The 16963-nt window shown below is 44.9% G+C and overlaps 1 long non-coding RNA gene across 1 annotated transcript in view; it reads left to right on the forward strand.

Moving 5' to 3' along the window:
- Nucleotides 1-13404, forward strand: part of LOC129652749 (uncharacterized) — a 31987-nt gene extending 18583 nt beyond the window's left edge. Inside the window, exon 3 of the long non-coding RNA XR_008714722.1 lies at nucleotides 13116-13404. This is a non-coding gene — a long non-coding RNA (uncharacterized LOC129652749). The remainder of the gene's footprint in view (nucleotides 1-13115) is intronic.
- Nucleotides 13405-16963: the final 3559 nt, after the last annotated feature.

Here is a 16963-nt window from a genome sequence, read left to right on the forward strand (position 1 = left end):
ACTGGAGAGCGAGTGCTCACCTTTCTGGGCTCCAGCGCCCTCTGTGGGCAAGTGGTTAGGCTGATGGACAAGGGAGAGGACTCAGGGTAGCTGGCTCTGGCTCCAGTTCCATCCCTGACCAGTGTAGACATGTCTGGGCTGTAGGATTTCTCTCTCCCCACTGGGATAAAAGGGTAGAAAGGGGCTCTCATATTTGTTAGTCACTTACTGTGCTCTAGGGCTTCCTTCATATCTCAGTTGGTAAAGAATCTGCCTGCAATGCAGGAGACCCCAGTTTGATTCCTGGGTTGGGGAGATCCCCTGGAGAAGGGATAGGCTACCCACTCCATTATTCTTGGGCTTCCCTTGTGGCTCAGCTGGTAAAGAATCCACCTGCAATGGGGGAGACCTGGGTTCGATCCTTGGGTCGGGAAGATCCTCTGGAGAAAGGAAAGGCTACCACTCCAGTATTCTGGCCTGGAGAACTCCATGAACTGTATGGTCCATGGGGTCGCAAAGCGTCGGACACGACTGAGTGACTTTCACTTCACTTTACCATGAACTAGCATCATGCACACCCACCTAGTCTCATGACCCTCAGGTTAACACTACCTTGTTGAGTTGCAGTAAGGTCTCTATGAGGTAGTTTGTGTGAGGTCCCTGGCCCAGGACACAGCTGATGCTCACTCAGTCTGTGGTAGAGATAATTGCTGCTATTACCCATTTTACAGATGTCGAGACTCTGAGCAAGGGGAGGATGAGGTCGTAGAAGCAGGCAGGAACTAGACCATGAAAGGACTTTTAGGCCATGGAATGGATTTAACTTTTATTCTGAATGTATTTTAAAAACTTGTTTTAAGGAGAGAAAGTGAAAAGATCTGACCTACATTTTAAAAAGTCCATGGGAGAGACTGCTGTGCAGTGAAAAGGAGGAAAGTGTGGAAGCAGGAGCTCTAGCTCTCCTCTGTTGAGAGATAACAGCAGATTGGGCCAGTGCCGTGAAAGAGGGAACTATGTATGTTTAGACAAGTTGAAAAGTCTTGAAGATGGACCAGAGAAAGAGTTATGGAAAGTGACGGATGGGTCCTTGATTTTGAGTTTGAGCAACTGGGCGGGTGGTAGCACCATTTCCTGACATTAGAAAGATAGGGAGGGACAGAGCCTAAGTTAGAGATGCCTGTTAGGCATTCCAGTGCAGATGCGTGCAGGCAGTTAGATATATCAGGATAAATTGGAAGGTCAGGTACTAGAAGAATCTGGATTTCCTAGAATCTCAGTAGTTTAGATGAACCCATGCATCTGAAATGTTCGTTCTTCAACTAATTGCCTCCTGCTAACATCCAAGGAACACCCCTTAAAATTTTTTTAACTGTGGTAAATTACACATAACATAAAATTTACTATCTTAAAAATGTTCACAGTTCAGAAGTTTTAAGTATCGCTATACAACCAGTCTCCAGAACTTTTTCATCTTTCAAAACTTAAACTTTATATTCACTAAACAAAAATGCCCCATTTCACCCTCCCCCAGCCCCTGGCAACCACCAGAGTAGAAAGAATTACTTTCTCTCCCTATGAATTTGACTGCTCTACATGACTCATACAAATGGAATCATACAATATTTATCTTTCTGAGACTGGCTTATTTCACTTAGCATAATGCCCTCAAAGTTCATCCATGTTGTAGCGGGTGTCAGAATTTCCTTCCTTTTAAAGACTGAATAATACTCTATCATATATATATACTATATTTTGCTTATCCATTTATCTTTCAATGTACATTTGAGTTGCTTACACTTAGCTATGGCAAATAATGCTGTTATGAACATTGGTGTACAAATATCTCTTTGCGATCCTACTTCTAATTACTTTTTTCTTATATGTTCAGAAATGGAGTTGTTGGATCGTATGGTAATCTGTATCTTTTTTAAGGAACTTCCATATTGTTTTCAAAAGTGTAGTCATACCATTTTACATTTCCATCAACAATAAACAAGGTTTGAATTTGAAACACTCACTCCTGTTTTTTTAAAAAATACTAATTGAGAAAGCCTCAGATTTGAATTTGAAGAATTTAGAATTTGAATTTTAAACAATGGAACTTTCGGTTGCTCCAGTAGGTTTTGAACTGTTGACATAATATGAAAAGCCCTTCTTAGGGACCCAATCTCCTCAGAAATTTCTAAGTTTTTAAAAAGATTAAATATAATGAATGGGCCTTTGCTTACTACCTACTATAAACCAGATAGATGGTTTACAGATGTTATCTCATTAGTAATCACAGTAGATACTTTGTGTTGAAAATAGAGGATCGCAGGTATACAGTGATTAGATTGTAAAACAAGGATTTGAACCTTGACCTACATGACTCCAAAGACCGAACACTTTCTCACAACACAAGGCCCGAGGCCCAGTGGAGGGGGTGGTGACCACCTTATTGTCAGGGTTGCACTCAATTCATATGGAGTCCAGCTAATTGCAGTGGCCCAATCTGCTTGAATCTGTGGCAGGGGATTGTAAGGATGAGAGGGGTCTGGGATACCGGGTTTCGTTTCCTGACTCCAGACATATTTCATTTCAATTTAATACATGTAAGCATCTACTCTATGCCTGGCATGCTTTTAAGAGCTGGAAACACAAAGAAGTTTTGATAGACTGCCTGCTCAAAATAAAGCAGGTGTATAAGCAGCAAGGGATTCCCAGGTAGCTCAGTGGTAAAGAATCTGTCTGCCAGCGCAGAAGCTGCAAAAGACTTGAGTTTGATCCCTGGGTTGGGAAGATACCATGGAGAAGGAAATGGCGACCTGCTCCAGTATTCTTGCTGGGAAAATCCCATGGATGGTCTGTGGGGTGGCAAAGAGTTGGACACGACTGAGCTACTGAGCACACATAAGGAGCAAAATCTCGTTTCATGAGTGAAGCAGAGTGGCCTTAATGTGAGGGTGGTTATAAATAATGCACAGATAACTTTCTCATCATTTTTGAATCCAGAAAGCAATCACTTTACAATGGAAAACACTAGTTTTAGCAACTGGACATAAGAGACACTTCATAGCTAGATCAAGATAGCCTGGACAAATCTACCCATTAGGTACAGATGTTAACTTTTTTAAATTCTAGCATACTTAAATGTGGTGGTGTTGCACTGAATTAATTCTCACAACCACACAGGATTATGAGAGACAGCGCAGGGAGAGCTCTCAAAAGAGCAACTCCCCGAGAAAACACTGAGTGCATATTCAATGAGAACTTATCTGGAATTTAGTAACAGAGCTCAGCAAAGCAATAGCAAGGCTTTGAAGATAAGGAAGTTTGTTCTGCATGCAGAGCAACATCTGCTGAGACTGACGCGTCAGCCACAGTATCTGTCTTAATAGCATGAGAAAGAGTACGTAATGAAAGGGTGAGACAGGACAGTCTCCGGAAAACAGGGCCTTGAGAAAGCAACAACTTTTATATTCCCACACTTAATAATACTTGACAATGGAAGTCAGTAGAGTCTAGGGGCCAAACATTGATTGGGATTTTTTCCAACTAAGATCTACCAAAAAACACAGTATCCCCAGGTGGGATTTTCACTAGGTCTTTAGTCATCTGTTCTGTTGCAAGGTAGGCTGGGGAGAAAGGATGGAGGGAGGGGATGAGCAAGATCAGGTCAAGAGGAGAGTTTCAGGGAACCATTCACTGTTCAAAAATTCCTTTGTCAATGACTTCTAGCCTCCATTTTGACTACTGCCTCTCAATCCACCTGGTTCTGCATCTAGGCCCTCAGAACTCGGTTTCAATATGGGACACCAAATAAGGGATCCGGATGCCTGCAGATTGCCAAAGGAATCAGCACCTGAAGGAAGTTCATCTGGGCCACTGGTGCTTTCTGAGAGCTGTCAAGCCAGCAGCACTACCCAGTTACTGGACGACAAACAAGCTAAAGAGACTATTACTCATTTCTGTAAACCCTATCCCCAGCTGGGCATATAGTGCTTGGCACTTAGTAGGTAATCAGTAAAGGGTTATAAACTGAACTGTATTTTTGGCTGTCTACGGAGTTTGCCTATCCTCAGAACCCAGTGTTTGGTGGAATAACCACCAACCAGGCCAGGAAAACCCTTAGGCCTTCAGGTCAGTTATATTTTCCAGGGGCTCATGTCGTTGCTATTTCCTCCCCACCCAGAAAAAGTGCAGGTTAAGCCACAACCACTGGGCGAAACTAATTGCCTTTGATGTTTGGGCCCACTCCGTCTAGAAGGGCTGAAGTGCCTTCTGATTCAAATTCCTCTCAGCAAAGAGAGATACGTGCCTCTGGCTGCCAAACCCTTCCTCTTCAACCTTCACAGGACCCAAAAGTCGTTTTTATAACACCACTTCTGATCCCAAACAACCAAGGAATGAAGGGTAAGACTGGAAATCCACCCAAACAAAATTATTGAGTTGGATATAAAGAGGTCAGTAGAAAGATGATCATGGTCCTGCATTACCAGCCAGGACCTGCTGCTCGCCCATTCTGAAAACTCTTGATGCCAGAGAGGGATTGTTTACTAGTCTGAGGTTTTGATGGAAAGTCCTGGTTATATGGGTACCCAAAAATGGTGTCCCAGAGTTTTTAAGGGAGATGTTTTGCCTTATTCCCTTGGCATTGAGTGCTTGTTCTAAGTTCTCCCCATGGATAGTCTCCTCTTTCCCAAAGAGGAGACAAAGATGTTGGAGTGGGTGGGGAGGCTTGTTTTCTTTCAAATGCAAGAAGGAAAAGATCTCAAGTTCCAAGTTCTGGGAAATGCATTGAGGGCTTTGGAATTTCCTTCTAATAAGTTCTTTAAAAATAAGACAGAGAACAACCTTTATTATTGAATGGATAGCATCTCTTGTTTTTACTATGTATTTATTGCACACTTGTCTTTATTCACATCATGATGACATACATGATGGATTCCAGAAAATCAACTTCTGGAAAGTATAAGTGTATTTAAGTCAGGAAAGGGAGGATGGTTCAGAGAGTGAAACCTAATTGAGGAAGGAGACAATGAAATTTGAAGCCTAGAGGTTTTGGTCTCTCAGTAACTAAGTATGTGACATCCATCTTTGTTATGCAGATGAGCTAATGGTGCCTCTCAGACTGTGCCTGGGGCTGCTGGAGAGAACAGGTGTAGGACAGACAGTTCCCAGGATGCTGGTATCTGCTACGATGTGACCTGGCTGTAGGTGAGACCAGGTCTGGATATTAGCTCTAAAATACCACCTACCATTTCTGAATTCTCATCACAACCTATGAGATAGGAATTTTTATATCTTATTTTTACAGATGAGGAAACCAAAGTTCAGGAAGGCTAATTTTTTCAAGATTATATACCAATTAAAAGTGGCAAAGCTGGGGTTTTAAACTTAAGCCTGTCCACCTCTTGAGTCTGAGTTTCTAACCACTGTGCTATATAGAATCTCCAGAGTAAAGGAAAAAGCATGGGTTGAGAACACGGATATAATTTCACATTCCAGCTCTACCAGTTATTAAAGTGAAGTCTCCGTGACTTTGAGCATTGCTTAAGCATCAGTGAGATTTGGAGCTCTCGTTTGTAAAGTGGGGGCAGTAACCCTAAACTCTTGAGACGTTGGGAGGACTAAATGTACAGGACATAGGCTCCTAGTAGGGAGCCTGCCACATGTGGCCCTTCAGTAAATGGTGGCACCCTTTGCTGTTTTAGTAGATTGCAAGCTCCCTGAGGAAGGAGGCAATGTTATTGTGCCTCCTTTAGCACAATGCTTGGCTAAGTGCTTGGTGTGTCTTAGGCCTTTTCTAAACCTTATGAATAAATGAGTGATGAGGAAGCTGTATTTTACTAAAGAGTAGTAAACATACTTGTACGACTTCCCTGGTGGCTCAGAGGTTAAAGCGTCTGCCTCTAATGCGGGAGACCTGGGTTCGATCCCTGGGTCGGGAAGATCCCCTGGAGAAGGAAATGGCAACCCACTCCAGTATTCTTGTCTGGAGAATCCCATAGACAGAGGAGCCTGGTGGGCTACAGTCCACGGGGTCGACTGAGTGACTTAACTAACTAACTAAGTAAAACATACTTTGGTAACTTAAACTAATCAGAGAGAAGTTAGCCAAGGATAGAGGTAGGAATTTTAGGGCTGGGATTATTGAACTGTCCGAGGAAGGACAAGAGAGGTGACTATAACATCAGTGTAGAAACCTCCACAGACATGTACAAATAGCTTTAGGGGATCGGATCAGATCAGATCAGTCGCTCAGTCGTGTCCGACTCTTTGCGACCCCATGAATCGCAGCACGCCAGGCCTCCCTGTCCATCACCAACTCCCGGAGTTCACTCAGACTCACGTGCATCGAGTCAGCGATGCCATCCAGCCATCTCATCCTCTGTCGTCCCCTTCTCCTCCTGCCCCCAATCCCTCCCAGCATCAGAGTCTTTTCCAATGAGTCAACTCTTCGCATGAGGTGGCCAAAGTACTGGAGTTTCAGCTTTAGCATCATTCCTTCCAAAGAAATCCCAGGGCTGATCTCCTTCAGAATGGACTGGTTGGATCTCCTTGCAGTCCAAGGGATTCTCAAGAGTCTTCCTCCAACACCACAGTTCAAAAGCATCAATTCTTTGGCGCTCAGCCTTCTTCATGGTCCAACTCTCACATCCATACATGACCACAGGAAAAACCATAGCCTTGACTAGACAGACCTTTGTTGGCAAAGTAATGTCTCTGCTTTTGAATATGCTATCTAGGTTGGCCATAACTTTCCTTCCAAGGAGTAAGCGTCTTTTAATTTCATGGCTGCAGTCACCATCTGTAGTGATTTTGGAGCCCAGAAAAATAAAGGGGATAGATAGGGGAAATATCTTATCCAGGGGTTCATGGAAAAGTCAGGATTCAAGAGCCATGTACAGAGCAGTCCAGAAAGGGAGATGCCTCAGCTCCTTCCCAGACAGGAGTGTAAGAGTCAGGTTTGGGTTGGGGAGAGAACACCACTAAACTGGTAGCACCACCCTGAATAGCCTTGGGCTGAGGACAGTGGCTAACTCCTACCTGGAGATGGACAGGGCTGAATTCTCAAAGCAAGAACTAGAAACAGGTCCCGTGAGTCCATCCAAAGGTCTCTGGACTTGGATCTAGTTCTATTAGGTCTGCAAAGACCAGAAATAATGATCCCTAGTACCACGTGAGATATCTAGGACTCTAGTTCACTCTATTCCCTGTAATAAAGCAATAGTTTAACAATTAATTAAAAAATAATTAAGAAAAATCCCTTAAAAACAAAAAGAGGAAGGGCAATATATTGTCATTATCTTGGAAAGGGCAGGTATTTTGAGTCAGACAGAATGTTTTTGAATCCTAGAATCTAGAGCATGCTGCTTAATTTCCTTGGTCTTCAGATTGTTCATCTATAGCATGAAATGTTAACACCTAGCTCTTGGGGTTGGAGAAGGCAATGGCACCCCACTCCGTACTCTTGCCTGGAAAATCCCATGGACCAAGGAGCCTGGTGGGCTGCCGTCCATGGGGTCGCTAAGAGTCGGACACAACTGAGCGACTTCACTTTCACCTTTCACTTTCATGGATTGGAGAAGGAAATGGCAACCCACTCTGGTGTTCTTGCCTGGAGAATCCAGGGACGGGGGAGCCTGGCGGGCTGCTGTCTATGGGGTCGCACAGAGTCGGACACGACTGAAGTGACTTAGCAGCAGCAGCAGCAGCTCTTGGGGTAGTTTTTAAACAATTTTAAGTGTCTAGCACAGCACCTGACACAGAGGAGATACTTAGAAAATGCCATTCCTTCCCTTCCCTTGGGTGTTTGTCCAGGAGCTGGTTAAAAAGGAGGACCTATGTCTTAATCTATGGGAAGAGCAGAGGGAAGATCATTTTAGTAGGATTGCAGTTGATGAGAGCCTGGACAGAAAACAGAGTAAACACTTGACACACAGAAAAAAACAGAACAAAGGCCCAAAGGATCTAGGATTCTGACAATACAGCCCTGAGTTTCAGAGAAGTGGTTCTCAGCCCCTACTGCCCGTGGGAGCCACTGGGCTGGCATTGGAACAAACCCAGCCCCAGGCCCCATTCTAGGCAAATGAGGCAGAATTTCTGCAGATGGGTCTGATGTCTTTTTGTGAATTGACTGATGGTTTTAGTGTGTAACCAGGTTTGAGAGTGCTGTCTAGAGGCAGGCGGATGATCATGATGACTTTTAAGATAGATCATCCTAACATCTAGCTTCAAAAAGAAGGGCTTTTCAAACATTTTTTTTTATTATTATTCCTGTTTATTTTTTTATTTATTTTTTTTAATTTTATTTTTAAACTTTACATAACTGTATTAGTTTTGCCAAATATCAAAATGAATCCCAAACATTTTTTTTTTAATGCAGTACCCAGAAAAGGAGAGAATGAATGTGTACTCTCCAGTGATCAAGGAACATAATCCAAAGCAGCTCATTCAAACTGAAATCTCACATCTGATGTTAAAAAATCACCTGAATTTTGTTCCATAAAACATTCATGTTTATTTCAATAGAAATTACCCCTTAACAACAACAAAAAAACATTGCCTTCCCAGGTGACACAGCGGTAAAGAATCCATCAGCCAATACAGGAGACTCAGTAGATATGGGTATGATCCCTGGGTTGGGAAGATCCCCTGGAGTAGGAAATGGCAATCTGCTCTGGTATTCTTGCCTGGAAAATTTCATGGACAGAGGAGGTTGGTGGGTTACAGTCCATGGAGTCGCAAAGAGTCAGACACAACTGAGCACATCACAGCCCCCAAAAATCTCCTTTAGTAAAAACGATGCTTCAGATACGCCTTGCTTTTCCAGGGCCTTGTGAATCCCAGGAATCCCAAACTGCATAGCACAGTTTTAGGTCATTCACCTCGGCTGGTGAGCGCCTCAGTCACTGGAGGAGCAGCTGGTGATTGTAGGGGTGGGGGTGCAGGGGTGCCCCTGTGCATCTCGGAGGTGTATGCTGGCCGTGGGGTCACCCACAGTGGAACTGACTGGCCCAGCTCCCCGCAGTCTGCTGCTATAGCCTGAGGAGGGATACTGCTGCTTCCTCCACAGCTTTCTTACTGGAGAAACTGCCAAATGGCTCCTGGCCAGGCAGCTCGGTAAAAGTTTGTGAAGAAGTGAATTCCTTTGCCAATCCTCATGAGGCCACATTTATAAAGAAATTTACAAGAATAGAAATCGTTTTCATCAACAATCAAGATGCAGAAAGAACTCACTCTCTTCCCTCTTCTTCCACTTCTTCAGTCTCCAGCCGGTTTAGAAACCACATCCTAGTGAGAGAATTTGCTCTCTCCTTCACCTCCCTGCCAGCAGCCAGCCTCACAAAAAGTTCGTAAACTTCACCCACCTTGAGACATTTCTGTCTGGCCTGCTACATTCCTTTGGACCTGCCCCTCCCCTCCTTCAACATCTCATTTCATAAATATCAATAAAATAACATCTTCCAGGAGCAAACGTGTTCTGGTTTGAGGGTATAACTGGGATGTGTAGGATTAGAAGGATCTGCCTCCTTTCTGGAAACCTAGAAAAAGGAAACAGAGGGAATTAATATTTTTAAGGCTAAGTTCTCACACATAGTTTCATTTAAACTTCATAAAACTCTGGAAAGACAGTGAAAGTGTTACTCACTCAGTCAAGTCTAATTCTGTGACCCCATGGACTGTAGTCCACCAGGCTCCTCTGCCATGGGATTTCCCAGACAAGAACACTGGAGTGGGTAGCCAGCCATTCTCTTCTCCAGGGATTCTTCCCAACCCAGGGGTTGAACCCGGTCTCCTGCATCGTAGCAGATTCTTTACCGTCGGAGTCACCAGGGAAGCCCAGCACTGTGGAACATGGCTGCAATTATCTCAGCCTCAAAGAGGTGAACTGAGATTCAAACACAAGCAAATGGTATATAGGGCTTCTCCTAGAAGAAGGAACTTCTCCTAGAAAGCCCCAACTCCAGAAGATCAGCTCCTAAGGTCTCCACCACAGGGTCCGGAGCTGTGGAAAGCCCCCTGATCTGCTGCAGGACGCCCAGCTTCCGTGTCTCTTTTTCTTCCTTCCCCGTCTCTTTCCTCTTCAGGCTTCCATGAGAACTACGCCTGAAGGGGGCAGAAGTCAAGGTGCTCTTTGACTCTTTTTCTTTCTTTTTCTGTGTTCTGGCCTAGTTTTCTTTGACTCGGGGCCTTGTTTGTACTGACGTTGCTGAAGGAACAGCTCCTCTGACTCTGCATTTGGGCCTAGGGCATCGTGCGTATTCGTTCAGTCAGGGTTTGAGAAAGTGCACTGAGTTGACAGTTGCCAGCCGTACCATCTTGCCTCAGCAGGAGGGAAGAGAGCCCGACAGGACAAGGAAGAGGGGAGAGGAGGGAGAGGCTGGGGAGGGAGCAGGAGGGGACCTGGAGTTAGTCAGGCCTTGGTCTGCAGTTGGCTGCTGTGGGTTCGCTGGAGGAGAAGGGCTAGTGTCAGCAGCTGGTGGGATTTGACATGAACAAGTGCTGCTATCTGAAAGGGAAGGAAGATTTGAAAGGTTAGTAGTTGAGACGTATTCTTACTTAGTCATACTGTTGTTCTTAGAGACCTATGTCTGCAACCCAGGGCTGGGAGGCTCTGAACTGTGTAGGGATATCATCAGGAGGCATTTTAAGTGAGTGGAAAAAGTGACTGGGGTTCAGGCACAAAGTGATACTTTAATTAGAGGCCTATCAGCCCTGGGATCTCTTTGGAAGGAATGATGTTAAAGCTGAAACTCCAGTACTTTGGCCACCTCATGCGAAGAGTTGACTCATTGGAAAAGACTCTGATGCTGGGAGGGATTGGGGGCAGGAGGAGAAGGGGACGACAGAGGATGAGATGACTGGATGGCATCGCTGACTCGATGGACGTGAGTCTCAGTGAACTCCGGGAGTTGGTGATGGACAGGGAGGCCTGGCGTGCTGCTATTCATGGGGTCGCAAAGAGTCGGACATGACTGAGCGACTGATCTGATCTGATCTGATCCTCCTCTGCGTGAGGCCCTCTCCCAATTTAATGTAGTGGGGAGGATGGGAAGAGAGAACCAGCTGGTTGTAGGTAAAGGAAAGTCAGATTTCGCTGTTCTTTCTTTCTTTGTTGGCTAATGCCTCTCCAACTACAGAGGATCAGTTTCTGACAAACCTCCCTTCTGCATTATTCCCTCTCTTGCTTCTTATGCAAATGAATGCCTGTGTATGAGCAGGTCCATACACAGGCCCTGGGAAAGTGATCGCTGCACATGGCTTGCCTGGCTGTCCAGGCTCCCTCTGACTTCCCGCAAAACCTTCTGCAGACAGCTGTCTGTGTCCTGGGCTGCCAGCAGCTTCTCCTAAAGTCCAGTATGTCCCAGGACTGGGGGAATGCAAGGAAACAGCAAGGAGCTGTTACCTAAGACTTCTGGCTTCCGGTGGTTGGGTGAGACATGCCACCAGGCAGAGAGAGCCTTGAGTGCTCCTGGCAGGACCTCTGGCAGCTCATGTAGTAACTGCCCCTCCAACCCACCAACCAATGCAAAGGAGCCCAGAAGCATGAACTCACTTCCACTTTAAGCTCTGGGTTGAGGGGTATGGCCTCAAGGGCAGCCAAGCGGCTCCTCTAAAGTTGGTGATCACGCTCCTGCTAGACCTCTGCATCCCCGGGCATAGATGGATAAGAAGAGCTGGAGGCCCTCCTGTTTGGGAGGCTAAGAAAGCAGCCTTTCTGCTGAGCGCACAGCACCCAAGAGTGTTCTCTCGCCACCTCACACACACGGTCCTACCCACCCAGCCCTCCTGGGATCTTCAGCAAAGTAATAAACCCAAGGCTAATGGCCAGCCCTAACAGCACAAGAGGCTTGGGTACCCACCCAGAGTTCCTGGAGCAGCAATAATCTAGCCATACTCCTTCAACACGGTGCACATCCAACCCTACAGCTCAGGGTCCCTTCTGGCCCCTGCCTCTACAGGGACCCTCCCAAAGGAAAGCAGTGCCCTTTACGTGCTTGGAGATGGCGTCAGCGGAGTGTGGTGTGTTATTTGTCAGCGAAAAGCAAACCCCGCCTGCACATTGCCTTCAGCTGCCCACAGTCTCCCTCTGGCATTGCCTTTGGAGTCTCTCCTGCCTTTATTGGGCACTGCTATGTGTGAAAAGGCTCAATGAAAATAGGAATTCATTGGATTCGCTGACAATTCTCCACTACCTGAGATGGTAAATTAGGACCTATTTGCTTACTGCAGAGGGATGGGTGCTCCACACAGGAACTGTGTTTTCTGCAGAGCCCCACCGCCTGTGGGCACATCGGTGTATGCATGATAACATATGCCCACACAGTCTGGCAGCAACACTGACCCGCGAGGCTGAATTGAACCATATGTAGTGAAGCGTGGTTGCAATATGTTTTAGAGGAGAGTTAAGGCAAGCTGCCCTCATCTCTTCTCATTTTAGAGGAGTAAGCAAGTCAGTGGTCATAAACACCAAAGACTTCACACACTGCCAGACTTCCATAAATATGTACATATTTTATTGAAATAAAAATACAATTAGCCATTTACATGCGCAATGCAGTGTCATCTAGTGCGTTCACAATGTTATAAAGCTAATTTCAAAAGATTTTTCTGATTTCAAAAGATTTTTGTCACCCCTGAAGAATACCCTTCACCCATTAAGCAATCACTCCCCATTCTTCCTTCCCCCTCAGTCCCTGGCAACCAAAAATCTGGTTTCTATCTCTATGGATTTGCCTATTCTGAATTTTTCATATAAAAAAAATCATACAATGTGTGATTCTTTGCCCTCTTTCACATAGTATAATGTCTTCATGTTTCATCCAAAGTTATAGCATCTATCGGGACTCCATTGCTTTTTATGTTTAAATAATAATCCCTTGTATGTATACACTACAATTTGTTTATCCGTTCATCCACTGATAAACATTTGGGTTGTAACCATCTTTTAGCTATTGTGGATAGTGTTGCTATGAATGTTTGTGAACAATTATTTGTTTGAGTACCTGTTTTCAGTTCTTTGGGGAATATACCTAGCAGTGAGTAGCTGGGTCATAGTGTCAGGGGAAGCACATGGACTGAGACCGGCCCCCCCCCCCTCCCCCCCGGCCAGGCACCATAGTGACCATTTGCATGTTGTTTTACAACAGGAGGTCTCTACCAATCAGAAGAGTTCGGGAAAGATCAAAAGGAGACACTACCTGTCCGACCACCTCCCAGAATCCTTCTCTCTGGCATCCATCTTGGCTGAACAAGATGTGCACCACCAGGAAGGACTCTGAGTCAGAATGATTGGCCAAGGGCAACCCGGAAACTAACCCCATCACCATAAAACCCGAGACTGCGAGCCACGTGGCAGAGCAGCTCTCCTGGGTTCCCTTACCCTACTGCTCTCCGCCCGCGTGCCCTTTCCCAATAAAATCTCTTGCTTTGTCAGCACATGTGTCTCCTTGGACAATTCATTTCCGAGTGTTAGACAAGAGCCCAGTTTCGGGCCCTAGAAGGGGTCCCCCTTCCTGCAACAAATGGCGATTCTGGCGGGACTCTTCTTCACTGCGACTGACATCCTGACCACCCGGGGTACTCAGGGGCCAGCTTGCCTGCCAATGGGCCAGACCTAGCAGCTGCAACTGGGACCCTTTTGTCCCTGGTCTCCTCCTGATGAGGACAACTGGCCAGAGTGTCCCGACCGGTAAGGAACAAGAGACTTTATTGACCTCTCTCCCCTTCCCTCTCTCTTTCCTCTCCTTAACCCTTCCTATCCTTCCCCGTTTTTCTAGTCCCCCTGTCCTGGACGCAGGAATCTGGTTGAAGGGCCTCAGCCTGACCTGAGGATTGGAGACTGATCACCTCCTCTTGGCAGAGAACTCAAATTCTGGTTCTGATCTGGTCTGATTTCTGGTAGGGCTGAGTTCCAGTCCTTCCTTCTCTGGAGGCCCAGGGTAAAGTCCCATAATGCCTGCAAGTGACAGGAGATGTCTGTAAGGCCACCCCTTTTGCCCCCCTCTCCCATCTCCTTCCCCTTCTTCTTTCAACCTGGCTTCCTTTCCTCCCTTTGAAATCTTTGAAGATCTGAGATATTTTCCTTTACTCTGTTAGTACTTGGGTCTGAAGTTCTGTGTCTTTATAGGAGGTTTGCTGAGAGAGTGTATTCTTGTATTTAAGGGAGTGTCTGATGAGGACTGCCAGGTTTATATGTATGTGTTTTAACTTTGTGTTCTGTGTTGTGATTTTTGAAGGCCATTTTTCTTTGTCTGGCCACCATTTGGTTTAGACCTGCCACCATTTTGTTAGAACTTGATTTTCTTTCCCTGTGCCTTGAGACCAGGGCTCTTAGGAACACTTATCTAGACCATCTCTAACTCCTGAGACTGAGAAAAAATGGGAAAAAGCTTTTAAAAGTTTTATTTATTCCAACTTTTTTTTTATAAACTAGTAAATTTTATATTGTAATATCTAATTCATGACTAAACTTAGAAAATGAAGCTAGATCTTGCACTGTGTCTGTCTAAATATGTCTTGGTATGTCTTTGTCTCTGGGTAATATTTTTGAGGTTAATTTGTAAATGAGCTCTATTTAATCAGCTTGAATAAAGGTTCAGTTCAGTTCAGTTCAGTTGCTCAGCTGTGTCCGACTCTTTGCGACCCCATGAATCGCAGCATGCCAGGCCTCCCTGTCCATCACTAACTCCCGGAGTTCACTCAGACTCACGTCCATCGAGTCGGTGATGCCATCCAGCCATCTCATCCTCTGTCGTCCCCTTCTCCCCCTGCCCCCAATCCCTCAGTGGTCTATAGAGAAGACAGCTGACCTGACCTCACCTTAAAATGATGCTCAAACAGAGGAGAAACTACACTACACCAGGATGAGAAGACGGCGACATCAGAGGTAGACAGCTTGCCCAAGATGCTGGACCTGATTCGTATGATCATTTATAATGTTTTCTTGAGTTTTTAGACCTTTGCATATAAATCACATGCTTTTCTATCATAGGCCTGATCCTATGCTAGTTTTAGAAATCAATCCAATTGTTGGGTTTGTGGCCAATGACTTGTGTCATGTTCTGGGTTATCTTGGTAAATTTCTCTACTACAAGACTATAACTGGTTGGCCCTGAGAAATTTTACTTGAAAAAAAAAAAGATTATAGTCATATTCAGGTCACTGCGATATTACTAGTTGGGATCCCCTCACCAGGCCAATTAATAATGCCAGCTCTGACTCTGGCCATAAATTTGAGCTTTCTTCTATTACTCAAGCTCAATCAGAGCAACAGGCAGTTTCAGCAAAGGATTAAAAAATCTCCCACAATTATGGGATGGATTTATATAGATAACACCAGGCTATGGTAATTTAGGTTTAAAGTCTCCTCTATGTTGGAAACAATTAAATCATACAAAGTATAATCAGTCTAGTAACACTAGAAAACTGGGCTACATGCCTTATCAGTTCAGTTCAGTCGCTCAGTTGTGTCCGATTCTTTGCAACCCCATGAATTGCAACCCGCCAGGCCTCCCTGTACATCATCAACTCCTGGAGTTCACTCGAACTCATGTCCATCGAGTCGGTGATGCCATCCAGACATCTCATCCTCTGTCGTCTGCTTTTCCTCCTGCCCCCAATCCCTCCCAGCATCAGAGTCTTTTCTAAAGAGTCAACTCTTCGCATGAGGTGGCCAAAGTACTGGAGTTTCAGCTTTAGCATCATTCCTTCCAAAGAAATCCCAGGGCTGATCTCCTTCAGAATGGACTAGTTGGATCTCCTTGCAGTCCAAGGGACTCTCAAGAGTCTTCTCCAACACCACAGTTCAAAAACATCAGTTCTGAGGCACTCAGCTTTCTTCACAGTCCAACTCTCACATCCATCCATGACTACTGGAAAAACCATATCCTTGACTAGACAGACCTTTGTTGGCAAAGTAGTGTCTCTGCTTTTGAATATGCTATCTATGTTGGTCATAACTTTCCTTCCAAGGAGTAAGAGTCTTTTAATTTCATGGCTGCAGTCACCATCTGCAGTGATTTTGGAGCCCCAAAAAATAAAGTCTGACACTGTTTCCACTGTTTTCCCATCCATTTCCCATGAAGTGATGGGACCGGATGCCATGATCTTTGTTTTCTGAATGTTGAGCTTTAAGCCAACTTTTTCACTCTCCTCTTTCACTTTCATCAAGAGGCTTTTTAGTTCCTCTTCACTTTCTGCCATAAGGCTGGTGTCAACTGCATATCTGAGGTTATTTATATTTCTCCTGGCAATCTTGATTCCAGCTTGTGCTTCTTCCAGCTCAGCGTTTCTCACAATGTACTCTGCATATAAGTTAAATAAGCAGGGTGACAATATACAGCCTTGATGTACTCCTTTTCCTATTTGGAACCAGTCTGTTGTTCCATGTCCAGTTCTAACTCTTGCTTCCCGACCTGCATACAGGTTTCTCAAGAGGCAGGTCAGGTGGTCTGGTATTCCCATCTCTTTCAGAATTTTCCACAGTTTATTGTGATCCACACAGTCAAAGGCTTTGGCATAGTCAATAAAGCAGAAATAGATGTTTTTCTGGAACTCTCTTGCCTTTTTGATAGACGGTGCCAATATATAATTTCCCTGGAAGATAAAGATTCATACAAAGTGGACTAGGTCAGATGACCTGAAATATGCTGGGCTACATCTAATGTAAGCTCTTAGCTTAAGTCTTACTTTTGACTTTATTAATACTGCTGGGTATGTTGTTTGTATTTCACCTGTTTTCCAAAATTGCTGTTTCTTACACTGCCAAATGTGTGTCTGAGGCCTCTGCTAGAATAATATATAGTTCCATATGAGATCGATGATGGTAACAGTGTAACTCTAGATATGGGAAGAGGCAACAAGAGGGAATGTTTTCCTGGACCAAGAGGATAGTAAGACAGGTGGTCCAGAGAATTTTGGATACTGTTTTATGGCCTAGTCCAGTAACAGCACATTGAGTGGCCTGTCAACAAAATCCTTGCCAAACCTGAGAATG

The sequence above is a fragment of the Bubalus kerabau genome, chromosome 5 (assembly GCF_029407905.1).
Source record: "Bubalus kerabau isolate K-KA32 ecotype Philippines breed swamp buffalo chromosome 5, PCC_UOA_SB_1v2, whole genome shotgun sequence".
Taxonomy (NCBI): Eukaryota; Metazoa; Chordata; class Mammalia; order Artiodactyla; family Bovidae; genus Bubalus; species Bubalus kerabau.